This window comes from Pipra filicauda, unplaced genomic scaffold (genome assembly GCF_003945595.2).
Source record: "Pipra filicauda isolate LSUMZ 115617 unplaced genomic scaffold, ASM394559v2 scaffold128_size5466820_pilon, whole genome shotgun sequence".
Lineage (NCBI taxonomy): Eukaryota > Metazoa > Chordata > Aves > Passeriformes > Pipridae > Pipra > Pipra filicauda.
The window spans coordinates 4,383,462-4,396,659 of NW_024103751.1; the positions used below are offsets into that span (position 1 = coordinate 4,383,462).

The following is a 13,198-nucleotide window of genomic DNA, read 5'->3' on the forward strand; positions in this document are numbered from 1 at the left end:
TTTTGTTTTTAGGGTTAAAGTGTAGTTCATAATAATTTTTTTATTGAAATAGAGCAAAAGGAAAGAGAAATCTCTGGAGGGATGTAAATGATATGTTAAATTTCAAAATCCACCAATACTTCAGTGCATTTTGAAACTCAGAAATGTTTCCTAACTGTTTCAGGAGATTAGGTTTGACATCCCGAGATTTTGTTATAAATTAGTGACTCTTTAGAAAGTCATCCAGTTGCTACTATTTCAGACAATATCATCTTTCCTTTGGGACAGGGAACTTCAAAATTATTTTCTGTACTAAATTACCTAAGTTGGGGGGGTTGTTTTTTTGGTTTTGTTTCTTGACTGAATGTATTCTGTTTTTCAGACTCGTCATTCTGTTTTTTCTCTTTCACCAAGGTTGCATTCAAATACCACAGTTATGGAGATTTAAATACTTGTCTGGGGTTCAATAAGAAAGAAGGAAATCATATTTTACCACTTCAAGCAGTTTTGCTTTGATGTACTAGTTCATTTTTCAACACCCACAGTGCCCTTCAATAAGCATATTTTTTGTCTACTGATGCCTTTGAGAAGCAGTCCTCCAGTTTGAAGCCCAAACTGCCTTTTTTTTATAAGATATTAAGAGGCAGCTATTGATCTGCCATTACTTGAAATGTGCAAGACTGAAATATGTGTAAAGAGCTGTGGAAGAGTACATAATAGGAATACTGAGGCCCATATGCAAGATCTCTCTTTAACTAGGTCCTTTGTTATTGTCTAGTAGTTTGACTGCAGCTGTCAATAGCTTATAGATCCAAAGACAACTGTTTTTCAGGCAGTCTTTTGAAAAAAGATGAAGCACAGAACTAAGTTTAGTTGATTTATTATTTATTATTTCAGTTCAACTGAATGTATTTCCTGGAATAAATTGGAGACTTCAAAAATACTTTGACATTTTCTCCATTAGCTAATGCACAGCATTTGTTTTGTTGTTTTTAAAGATGAAATAGGGAGAAATTTGAGACTAGTGAAGAAGTTGCCTATTTTGTAACTTGGCATTATTTCAAAAGCTTTCCAAGATTGGGGGTTATGTGGCAGCCCTCTTGTAGAACGGAGAGGAGGGCATAGAAGTTCATTCCAGACTTCTCAGCTCACCACAAACAAGGTACAGGACAGTATTCGTACCTTTTCTTAAAAAAAACAGTTCTGCTGAAATATTTTAATTATCAACATGCTTAAACAATAATTGCTTTTAACAGTTCTTTATTGCAGCTTCTGTATTAGTACATTTGGTTACTGTTACCAGCCTATTTATCCCATCTACAGAGAAACTGAATTCCTTAACATTTAGCTCAACTCTGCACTGGTGCAACTTCACCTTGAATATTGTGTGCAGTTTTGGACACTACAATATAAGAAAGATATTAAGCTATTGGAGGGTGTCCAAAGAAGAGCAACGAAAATGAAGGGCCTTGAGGGGAAGCCATATGAGGAGTATGTGAGGTCACTTGGTCTGTTCAGCCTGGAGAAAAGGAGACGGATGGGAGACCTCATTGCAGTCACAACTTTCTTCTGAGGGGAACAGGAGAGGCAGGCACTGATCTCTTCTCTGTGGTGACCAGTGACAGGACCTGAGGGAATGGCCTGAAGTTGTGTCAAGAAAGGTTTAGGTTGGATATTAGAAAAAGGTTCTTCACCCAGAGTGGTTGGGCACTGAAATAGGTTCTCCAGGGAAGTGGTCACAGCACCAAGCCTGTCTGAGTTCAGGAAGTGTTTGGACAATACTCTTGGGCACGTGGTGTGACTCTTGGGAATGGTCCTGTGCAGGGCCAGGAGTTGAACTTGAGGATCCTTGTGGCTTCTTTCTAACTTGGCATATTCTGTGATAAAACACTTTGATCTTCAGGTTGTATTGAACACAAAAATATTACTGATTCTCTCTCCCACTTGGACAGACTCACTGAAAATAGTCTTCTGTTGCCATGCAAGTAAAACAACACTAAAATCACTTTCTTGGTTCAAAAGGTGTGGATGACTTTGTGCTAACCATATATTCAACTATTGTTGGCTTGACCAGACTGATTAGGCCTGGTCTGTCTGCAGACTCAAAAAAGGATTAAATGGTTCAGTGCCTGTTTTTAAAATCCAGGCTGATATAAGCTACTAGGCCTTTCATAAATGTAATTTCTCTGTACACCACAGTCTAATAATTTTATAATTGTATGACAGAGAATTCACAGGTAGGAAGGAAGTGAGATTACTGATTAAAGAGAGAAGCAGCTCCCTCTAGGCTGTTAGGAAATAATAACTTCATGTGCCACTTTCTGCTAACCCCAGATGATGGCTCACAGGAGCATTCTTTATTGCTGATTAAGTAGCATTATGAAAATACTGACTTGGTTACATTAACTAAATGCCTCAGTATTTAAAGCTTAAAATAGCAAATAGTTTTAGCAATCCCCTTTAACATATCTTGTTGGATTGCTGGAATCTCACTCCAGGTTTCCCAGTTGCTTTTCTTTGAGGATACTGTAAAAATTCCAGTCTTTCATTTTCAGATTGAGGTGTAGCCAAAAGCTCTTCTTTAATTATAGCTATTCATGCTGCTATAGTTAAGGGTCTGTCAGCATTTCCATTATAAACCTTTATTTTCAAGGGTTCGTAACACAGCAGCGAAAACTTGCTCTGGGCTAAAACTTGGCATACAAGGGTTTGAAAGTGCGCTTGTTTTCTTTCTTTTTTTTAAAAGGCATCTGAAAAGAAACCCCCACCTTCACTGTTGTTACATTACTGTGTTTTAAAATAACCCTTTCCAGATTTTTCTTGTATTTTACTTGTCTGCTAGAAAAGTGCTAGTAGCTTTTGATTATTGTATTTACCTATGCTTAGACTGTTTAAAATAAGCTTTCTTAATCCACTTTTTTTATTGATTGTTACTATTATGATTATTTTGGTGTTTATATATTTAAATAGAACTATGACTTGGCTGGAGAATTCATTTTTATCAGTTTTTGATACGTGGTGACTGGATAAGTGGAATCAAGATGCTACTTGCTGGCACTTGCAAGTATTTGATCTTCATAGTGAGATTCAGTATGAAGTGCAAGGTTGTATTTTAATACAGTCTCCTTTTTAAAAACATGTAAAATAAACCATAAACAATCAAGAAACTCCCAAAAATAAAAATGTGAAGTGCTTGCTTCCTATGTTTGCTTGAAGGATTCAGCTTCTAGCTCAGACATAAGTTTTTTCTTTTATTTTTTTTTCACGTGTTTAAGCAGTGTTTTAGAATCCTGCCTTTTTTTTTTTTTTTTTTTTACTGAAAGGTGAATGCAGGATGTTTGCCCATGTGTGCTTTCATTTGTTCCAGATCTCTAGCATTAACTGTCATCTGAGTGTCTGATGGCAGAAAAAGAAACCCTAGGTTAATAAAAATATGGCATTACATGGATTTGACAGAACTTGCTGTAAAAATGGACACAAGATCGGAGAAATCTGCTGTAGGTTCTGGCACTTCAATGTGTTAGTCTTAAAAAAAGCATTTGAAATACACTAAAATGTCTTTTATTGGCAATCAGGTATTGCTCTGACATGAGCATTCTCTTATTTTCATCATCCTGGCATTTAGGTTTTGTGGTGTGTTAGCACAAAGTTACAGGACTATAAAATGTGAGTACATGCCCAGGTGTAAAATCACTGCTGTGCTCCAAACATCTTTGCCTAGTTTCAGGGAGACCTACTACTAATTCTCATAGCAGAAATGAGAAGTACCACAAACCTAATACTGTAATAAGCAGTAATTTTATTTTGAAAACAATTCTTATGTATTTATGCCTATTTTTTGCCAATTTTTAAAAATATTGCTGTGTTAATTTCATAAGCTTTTACAGGAATACTGACTAGGTAAACCTGTCTCTAGTTAAAAGTTGCATTAATAATTGGGCCGTGGATAACAACAGAACTGAATGTTTCCATCTGTAGAGTGTGTTTAGCCTTGAGGTTGTAAGAGAAATCACGATAGGAATGCATTATCCAGTATATCTTTGCTATGGAAATGTATAGTCATTTGTAATTTTTTTTTGCGTTGTACTTGCCATCAAAACAGCCTGTGGGAAGCTTTTTCGAGACCAACAGAGGCCTCTCTCCCTCTCTCTGTTACCGTTGTAAGTCAGCAGATAAGCTCAGGAGGAGAATAGAAAGGTCCTCCCTCCTTTTTTTCTTGCCCCTCAGGGGTTTTAGTGTTAGTCTTTGCAAAATCTTTTTTCTGATGTTGAGCTTCTGAAAACTATATTCAGAAGAGTTTGGAAGAGCATAAGTCTTTTCTTACCCATCCCATCCTGTGAAGATATTTAAAGCTACCAGCTGTGATGTTCTGATAAGCACAGAAGGCAATTCTGTGACTAAGCCACTGAACTGAGAGTCAGATGATGTTAGTTTGGCTCTAAGATCTCACAGGCTTAATGAATGACCATTAGAAAGTCATTAAAAGTTGCTATGAATTTTGTTTACCTGTGTGAAAAACATGAAATAAATCCTTCCCTTTTCACTTCACAACATACATCTTATGCTTGGGAAGCAAGCGTGCCTTGCTGTGCTAACTTGACCTATGGCTTAAAGTATTTTTAGTGGGTTTTTTTTTGAAATTCAGGTATTCCATTAATAAAACTGATGTTTGAATGACTGCAATAAACATCTAGTCTCTAAATGCTTTAATGCATGGGAAGCAAGCACTGCTGTAGAATATAGCAGCATTTTGAGAGGTTTCTTGTGTGTAAATCCTTAAAAATAATCTGTTACTGTCTTCTGAAGGAATACTGTGTGTGTTCTTAGCTACAGTTGTTGCCTTAAGGTGTGGCTCTTATAATTAAAACTGAATTTTCTGCCTACTTTATGTGGGGTTTGAGATTTTTTTTTTCCCAGGTTTTTATTGAGGTTCTTAACATTTTACACCTTTGTCCCTTGTATTCTGATCTTCAAAGATGACTAGATAAAACTGATGTGTGTTTGGATTGTTTCCTCTGAGAATATTACTGTGCTAAGGAGTGAAATGAGATAGAGTGTGCACTGCAGCCATGTACCTGATACTTTGCTTATAGAAAGTTCCTGTGTATGTATAGCACTGGTCCAGGTTTGCAAGAATATGCACTTCCACTTTTCACTGTCCATTTCCTTGAATCTGTAGGTAGCCACATTAAGCTGAATAATTGATTAAAATCAATTTTATATTGATGTTTAAGATGTAATAGCCTCTGAAGGAGGAGCTGGGGACAGGGCTGGAAAGGCATATCATATGAGGAGCGTCTGAGGACTTTGGATTTGTCTGGTTTGGAGAAAAGGAGGCTGAGGGATGACCTCATTGCTCTCTACAGCTTACTGAAGAGGGGAAATGGAGAATGAGGTGCTAGGCTCATTTCCCTGGGCTCCAGTAATAGGACACGTGAGAGTAGTTCAAAGCTGAACCAGGGAAGGTTTAGACTGGACATTAGGAAGCATTTCTTCACTGCTTGGGTGGTCAGGCACTGGAACAAGCTTCCTAAAGACGTGGTCAATGCCCTAAGCCTGTCAATGTTTAAGAGGCAATTGGACAATGCCCTTAATAATTTGCTTCAGCTCTTGATCAGCTCTGATTTGCTTAGATAGTTGGACTAGATGATTGTTATAGACCCATTCCAGCTGCAATATTCTATTCTACTCTGTTCTATTCTAGAATCACTTTAAGAACAGACTGAAACAACAAAAGCTGTCAAAAAAGCTTCTAATCGTTGATGCCCAAAAAAAGTCTGTCTTGGTAGACACCTAAAGCTAAAGAAACTGAAGTCTAGTATTCAGCCATCAATCATGAAGATACACAGTTCTGTCCCCTGTGGTACAGATGGAAACACTTTTCTGTGTTTCATCCATTGTACCCATTTTATCTACCAAAAAATAATCCACATAAGCTTTCTGTAGCCTACCTGACAGCAGTACAAGACTTACTGTTGTGAAAGAGTAAATCCATGAAAAAAAGAGTGAAATCATATCCAGGTGTACTGAGAACCTGCTGCTTGGGACCCTGCAGTTGTTTAGAGAAATATGTGCTCCTTGAAGGACTTAAAGTACAGATTTGTTTTCTGATGGAAGTGTCTCACTTCTGAAACTATTTCCCCCAAATTAAGTCTCCTCTCAGTTTTCCTTCTGTTCTTCACATGAGGTGAGAGAATGGCTTTTCAATGGAGTATTTTTTTTTTGTGGATGTTAAACAAAAGAAATATTTTTACCAATAAAACCATTATATGCAAGTAGCCTTCTAATCTCTTAATTTTGATTGTTTCTTCGTTACCTTACAAGATATATATTTCTTCTCTCTTTAGGATATCTCTTGTCAGATTTAAGGCTTATTTAAAATGAACAGAAAGCTGAAGCAATTTTCTTTATTCCATTTCAGTCTCCTAAGGCCTATTTCCCCCTGGTGAGCTCATAGCAACAGGGGGGTTTAAGGGAATTCAGCTTTCTGCAAATTAATGTCTCACATCATGAAAATTCAGGACCTTTTTTTTTTCTATGTCTTGAAAAAGTAATACAGTGAGTGCGAGTATTATTTCTTGCCAGCGGGTGGAAGATGAATGATTTTGTCACAGTTTTACTGCTTGATGAGCAGTGTCCTGAGGGTCAGGCTTAAGTCTGTGTCACTATGCTGCTCATTACTCTTGAGCTAAATAAGGGCTGATTGGATCTAAATTGCCTAGCACATGGGCCACAGATGAGCTCAGTGAGTAGGGGATGACCTGCTATTCAGGCTGGGAGTAACCCCGGTGTGCAAATGCTGCATTAGAACACCGTGGGAGAATGAGAGGCTACCGACCGCTGCCAGCAAAAGAAATCGAAATGTAAAAACTCTTTGATGCTGCAGTGTTAGAATTTGAAATGTAGGAAGTGACAGGTTGATGGTACTTATCAGCTTTGGCTGGATTAGAGAACAGTGTCATCTTGCTTATATAATGACAGAAGAATAAAGCCAGCTCCCAACTACTTGGTAGTGTGGAGCTGCTGCTGTCAGAGTCAATGCTGCCTCCTACTGACAGTCTGTGCAGAAGGATGGAGAAAGCGAATGGTGAGCTGGCTCCAAACAGCTGCTCAGCTTCTCTGGCACCAGAGTGCAGTCTGTGCCCCTGCCCACCTGTGCCCATATGTTTCTGGTCCCTTAGCAGAGAATTGGAACCTGACAAATAAAATAGCAAGTGTACATTCTGGGACAAGAGCAAGCCACTGTCTTGGCTATGTCAAGAATGGTTGGACGAGTCAATTATGTGCACTGAACTAAACATATCTGTCTCTGCTTCACCCAAAATATTTCTCCTTGTACTCGTCTCTATTGCTAGCCCCTGTGAAAGGAGTTAGTCTCAGGAGAAGAGAATTAATTTGTACCTATGTGTTTTAAAGAAAGTTGACCTTTAAAGAGAAGAAAAAAAATGTGGACCAACTCCAAGGAGAATCCTTGTGCTAACTGAACACGTGAATATACTTGTCTTAATGGAGGAAAATGAAAAGCAAGAAAAGCACCTGCAGGTGCTGGACACAACACAGACTGTAGTACTCTGTGCAGTTCTGAAAGATTCAGTTCAGTGGTTCAGTAGAACAAGCTTTCGGGTTTTGTTTCCACCCACCATTACTCATTTTTTTGAAAACTAATAGCTACAGTGATGAATAGCCACTTGCTTAATTTTTTCCAAATTTGTTTCTGCTTCTGTTACTGACAGCTGTAACTTACTAGTGTCAGCTTCTCTTACTGCTCACTTCTGGGACTACCTCATCAGCAAAAACAATTTGTTGTGCTCTCTTGAAAGCAGTGCCTAAATGAAGAGAAGGGATGAATCTAAATACATTATGTGTTTTCTGTTTACTCTTTTCTGGTTTTCTCTTTTCTGGATATATATTATTTGATTCTTCTTCCCCCGGGATGTTTTCGCTTAAGATAAAATTTCTTCTTGGACATAAAACAACTTCTACTGTACTTGTTTCTGGGTATCGTAACCAAAAAAAAAAAAAAAAGAGAAAAGAAAACAGCAACCTTAAAAGTACAAACAGTTTTTCTGTAAGCTGGTGTGAGTCTATGGGAATGAGAGAGAAAATTTTCATAGAAAATATCAGTAGTGTAATGCTTCAGCATTACTTGTATTATCTTAGTATTATTAGTGTTTAATGGCATCACTTCAGTCACTGCAAATGAGGAACAGTTTAGCACGACTAGTTGTAGTAAATGAAAATGAGTTACAGAGTTTGTCTCAGTTTGCACATAGCCAAAAATTAGAGGATATTTCTCTATGTTTGTATAGAAAAGAAAACCAGAATTGAGAATTATTTCTATATTTTGAAAGAAATTATCATCAACAAGAGGAAATATGAAGGCCAAGTACTGAAATCAGGAAGGAGAAATGCAAATACAACGTATGGAATGCTTGGCATGGCAGCTGTACTGTCCACGTGTGGGGAGGTAGTATGTACCACTGGTGAGAGAAATGGGAGATCTCCACATCTGGGGTTGGTTGAAGTGAGGTAGCTGCCACAGCTGTTACCTCATCTCTCTGTTCTGCCCTTGCTTGTAGACTCTGCTACCTGCTCAGCACAGATGGCTTCAAGATCCAGTATTGTCCCTGCACTAGCAAGTTTCTACCTGGTGTAGTGGGGAATACCAGAATTGTTTGTGAATGGTAGTTCAGGTGGATTCCCTTGTATCTTAAAAGGAGTGGGAGGTGAGCGTGGTACTTAAGTTTTCACTGCTGTTTACATGGATATTTTTTTACGTGAGTTTGTAAGACCATAGTGGCTGCAAGAAAATCTGAAATTTGGCTGCATCTGATGGCTAACTTTTAACAGTGACTTTCTCGTGTACACAGCCGGTACAATATGAGGAAGCAGGACCTAGTGTGACTTGAATATCATTGTGGAATGTGTTAATAAAACTCCTGCAGGTAAGAGGAGCTGCTTATTCTGTCTTTAGCCAGAGTATTCTGTATGCAGTTCTAGACATGTCAGTTTACAAAACATTTATGAATAAATTGAAAATTGGAAAGAGTCACAGAAGTGAGTGATAAGAGTAGGAAGTTTGTATAAGTTTGATGGAACTGATTTCAGCTAGGAAAAGTTGAGGAGAGACATGCTAGAAGTTACCTAGTATATAAAAGGATGTTGCGGGTTTTCTGTTGTTCTTTGTGCCAGTGAAGATGGAATTGGCTTGATTTGAGGCAGCAGTTTAGTGTAGTTACTTATAGTAGGCTGAAAACTGAACACTTGCAGGCTTCGAGACTTGTGGAACTGAATGTTTTTTGGTTTTGGTGGTTTTTTTAGACAATGAATTAGACAAACATTTGCCAGAAAGTAGTTTATATGAGCTTACTAGACTGGTGAGATGAACTCCCTGAATCACTGTCAAGGTGCTACCAAGTCCTTCACTTATGTTTCTGTGGTTTGATATTAAGGAGTGCTCAATGCAGCTGGTGGTCAAATAGTACGGATGCATCCTAAACAGTATTCTGTGCTTTTCCTTACAGAACAAAAGTACAGTGAAATTAGAAGATAATGAAAAATAGTACCAGAAACTGTAATCTGCCATAAAATTTAACTTTGGAAACCTGTCATTCATTTTGACTTGTAGTATCTGCACTCTTTTTAATTTCTCTGTTCTACTGGGGGGAACCCTGCTGAACAGGGTGATGAGTTTTCAGTGGTAATGTGTTTGAATCTTGAAATTTTCTAGAAAATTACTTTGAAAATGCTTTTTTGGACATTTTCGAAGGAAAGCTAATTGATAAATGGCATGGTAAGTGTACATTGTCCTGTTTTATTTGGCTTGGAACAAGTCTAAGTGTCACTAATTGCCAATGGCTAAATGCTCCAGTTTTCTTTACAGATGTACTAAGACAGGGATGGTGAAAATGTGCATCATGGCAAATGAGTCCGAAATAGTAGGCCACCATATCCTCCCCAAAAATAAAGAGCAGAAGATACTATGCAATGTGTACATCTGCATCATCTCAGGGTCTTATGGGGGTCCTTTCCTGACATTTTTACTGGATAGAGAAAGGTAAAAGCAGTTTGTAGTTTACTTAGTTGACTGATAAGCTGAAAGTGCTGTCTATTCTCTCCTCTTTTTTCACAACCAGAAGGCCCTGTTTATCTCTAATCAGGGTTAATTAAAGCCTTAGGGCCATACAGAGTCCCTGCCAATGGCTGTAAGGTACAGTCATAAACAAGGCTGCAGCTCCTCACTGTAGGGAGCTGAGAGGTAACTGTGCGCCTGTCGCAGGCTCTGATAATAGAGCTGTGCTAATGCTTTCTGAAAATACATGAGGGAACTTCATTGGTCAAATAGTTCTGTTCATTTATTAATTTCTTGGCTGTTATCGAAGAGTTGTATGAAGTGTTTGGTTTTACGTGCATGCTTGGAAATCCCTGTTAAGAGGCAGAAAGCTCCTGGTTCTCTCCATGGTAATGCAGGGACTGCACAGGCAGCCACGGCAGCCATTATGCACGCAGCAGGAGCGCTCACTGCAGCCGGGCATGTGTCATCTTTTATTGAGGGGCAGGAGTAGCGAAGAACAGTCAAGTACAGATGTGCCTGCCAGGACAATGAGGTTTCCTTCTACTGCTTTTTTGCAGTCTTGTTTTCCTTTCAAAAAGTCAACCACAAGAACGAAAAATGAACATTTTCATTGGCATTCTTTTGTTTTCCTGGACAGGAGTATATTGATTAGCTATTGGCGGTGTGCATTTGAAAATACTTCAATAAGTATTCCAGGTATCTTGCTAAAATATTTTAAAGCTGCTAAAGATTTGCTCCCAGGGAATTCCTTGAATTCACACCACACCTATATATTCAAGGGTATTCTAAAACAGCTTGATTTGGTGATGAAAAGCTGTGCATGTATTTGCTCAGTGTGTTACATTTATATGGAATTTTGTATTAGGTGCAAAGATGACATCAGAAAGTAATGCTCCTGTGATCATCTCTTAAATAATAATTAACTATAACATAACCATGATTATCCAAACATCATAGGGAGAGTGAATATGTTCAGGCAATCAAGGGATTTTACAATGTGATTATTAGGCATTGGGGAGATGTGACCTTGTTTAGGGTAACAGGGAGCTGTGGTTAATTGATGTTAGGATAATCAAATTTTTATTGTTTTATTGCTCTGGGACCCTAGGCTTTGCAAGAGTATGTGTGCGTGCACTTAGAAGAAAAAGAAACCCCGAGCATATTGAATTATAAACCTAAAAGTGAATCTTGAGGTTATGGTTACATTATCTTGATGTACTGAATTACTGCTATGATTATAAGTGTTGAGAAATCATTTATATTGTCTGTAAATCATCCCCATTTAACATCACAGTGAAAATTCAATACATCTTGATTCTGAGTATTTTGTAAAGGTATCTATTTTCCTAAGACATGAAAAATGACTAGCTTTTTCCAAGTCAAACTGAAAAATTGAAGGTTTTTTTTTCCTGCAGCCAAGAAATTTTTATTGTTTTCTTTCTTGAAGGAAAACCTTTGTGAGGTGTACAGTCTGAATGTTATGACAGAAAATACAGTGGATACAGTCCCCCTTGAGCTTCATTGTCTTCAAGTTTAGAATGTGAGACAAGAGGAAATGGTATCAAGTTGTACCAGGGAAGGTTTTGATTGGATATTGGGAAAAATTTCTTCATGGAAGGGGTTGTCAAGCATTGGAACAGGCTGCCCAGGGAAATGGTGGTGTCATCATCCCTGGAGGTATTTAAAAAACATGAATGTGGCACTTGGGCACATGATTTAGTGGTGAGGTTGGCAGTGCTGGGTTAATGATTGGACTCGATGATCTTAAAGGTCCTTTCCAACCTAAACGATTCTATGATTCTATGAGATAGTAAACCAGAATTTCATTTCATTGGAGTTCATTATGAAAGGGTTTCCACTGCACTGCTGTGGCACTGAATCTCTGGAATTTCTAATAGCTCAAACTGCCCTCTGGAAGACTTAACGATTAAGTGTAGCATTGCTACTGTCTAACTGAAAGTTTTTTCTCGCTCACTCTTTTTTTTTTCTGTTCTCTCTCTTTTTTTTTTTCCCCTCTCTTCCTTGAAACAGAGTAATTTGTGAAAACTCTTCAGCAATCCTATCTCCATGTAAATTAATACTGTAAATTGTGCTGCTAGTGAGGGTGGAGGGAGTAGTAAGAGTGGGTGGGGGGAGAGAAGAATTAAAATCATTCCAATAAATGGTTTAATTTATGCCTCAGCAGTTAAGCATGCTCCTGGTTAACAGAAATACCCTTCAGCTACACAGGATTTGGGAGGGTTGGAGGGCACTCATTTGCACATAAATAGCCATTAACTGATAAATTCCCAGAGGTCTCCTGTTGCATGCTAGTGGTTCTGACCTACTTAGCTAGCTTAAATTTGTTTTACAGAATTATTATAATTCCATCCTTGGTACTTAAACTTTGTGATTAATGCATGCCTCACAATACAATTAAAGTATAATTACACAGTTTTACAGTTTGCTATCATGGTGTTATTATTATTACAAAGAGCTGGATTTTGCAAATATTAGAAGAATTAGGGTTCTGATACCCATCACTTTGCTGTTATTAAGTGATTATGTTAAATGGGACCCCTTTATGTCTGAAGAATGAAGTGGAGAGAGGGGAATCATTAACTAACACATCAGATGGTTTCTAAGTGATTGAGGAAGAGATGTGTGGTGAGTTTTTTACACATCTGTAGTTGACAGGTGCAAATACCTTTTGTTCATCTTTGCCAGCTGCCTATGACATGCTCTAGCACATCTGTGCTTCAGTGCTTAAAAAAAGTTTCATACGAAACATCTCATCTCTGTAATCTTAAAAATCATTTACATGTGTTAAACACCTGATTTTATTATACTTCATTGAAGCTTTTTATTATATGAACGGGTTTTTTTTATACTCTTATTAAAAGCATGAGCAGCCAGGTACAGAAGTTCAGTAGATCTGTGTAGTGTACGTTAGGGTATGCGTGCAAAGATGATACAGAACTTTCTCTTGTGCTCTGTAAACTCACAGCAGTTCTCTGAGAGGGATCTTCCTAACTTATCAGTTTGCATGCATGAATGTATCCTATATTTATACTGGCTGGAAATAACAGTAAGTCACAAACACTGCTGTTTTAACCTTAACTGTAAGGGTTACCTGGCCTTCTCTATTTTTGGGACGAAACTTAG

At 37.9% G+C, this 13,198-nt stretch overlaps 1 protein-coding gene across 7 annotated transcripts in view; it reads left to right on the top strand.

Annotated features, from left to right (window-relative positions):
• MMS22L (MMS22 like, DNA repair protein) overlaps positions 1 to 13,198 on the top strand; it is a 97,970-nt gene that overhangs the window by 37,612 nt on the left and 47,160 nt on the right. The window lies entirely within an intron of this gene.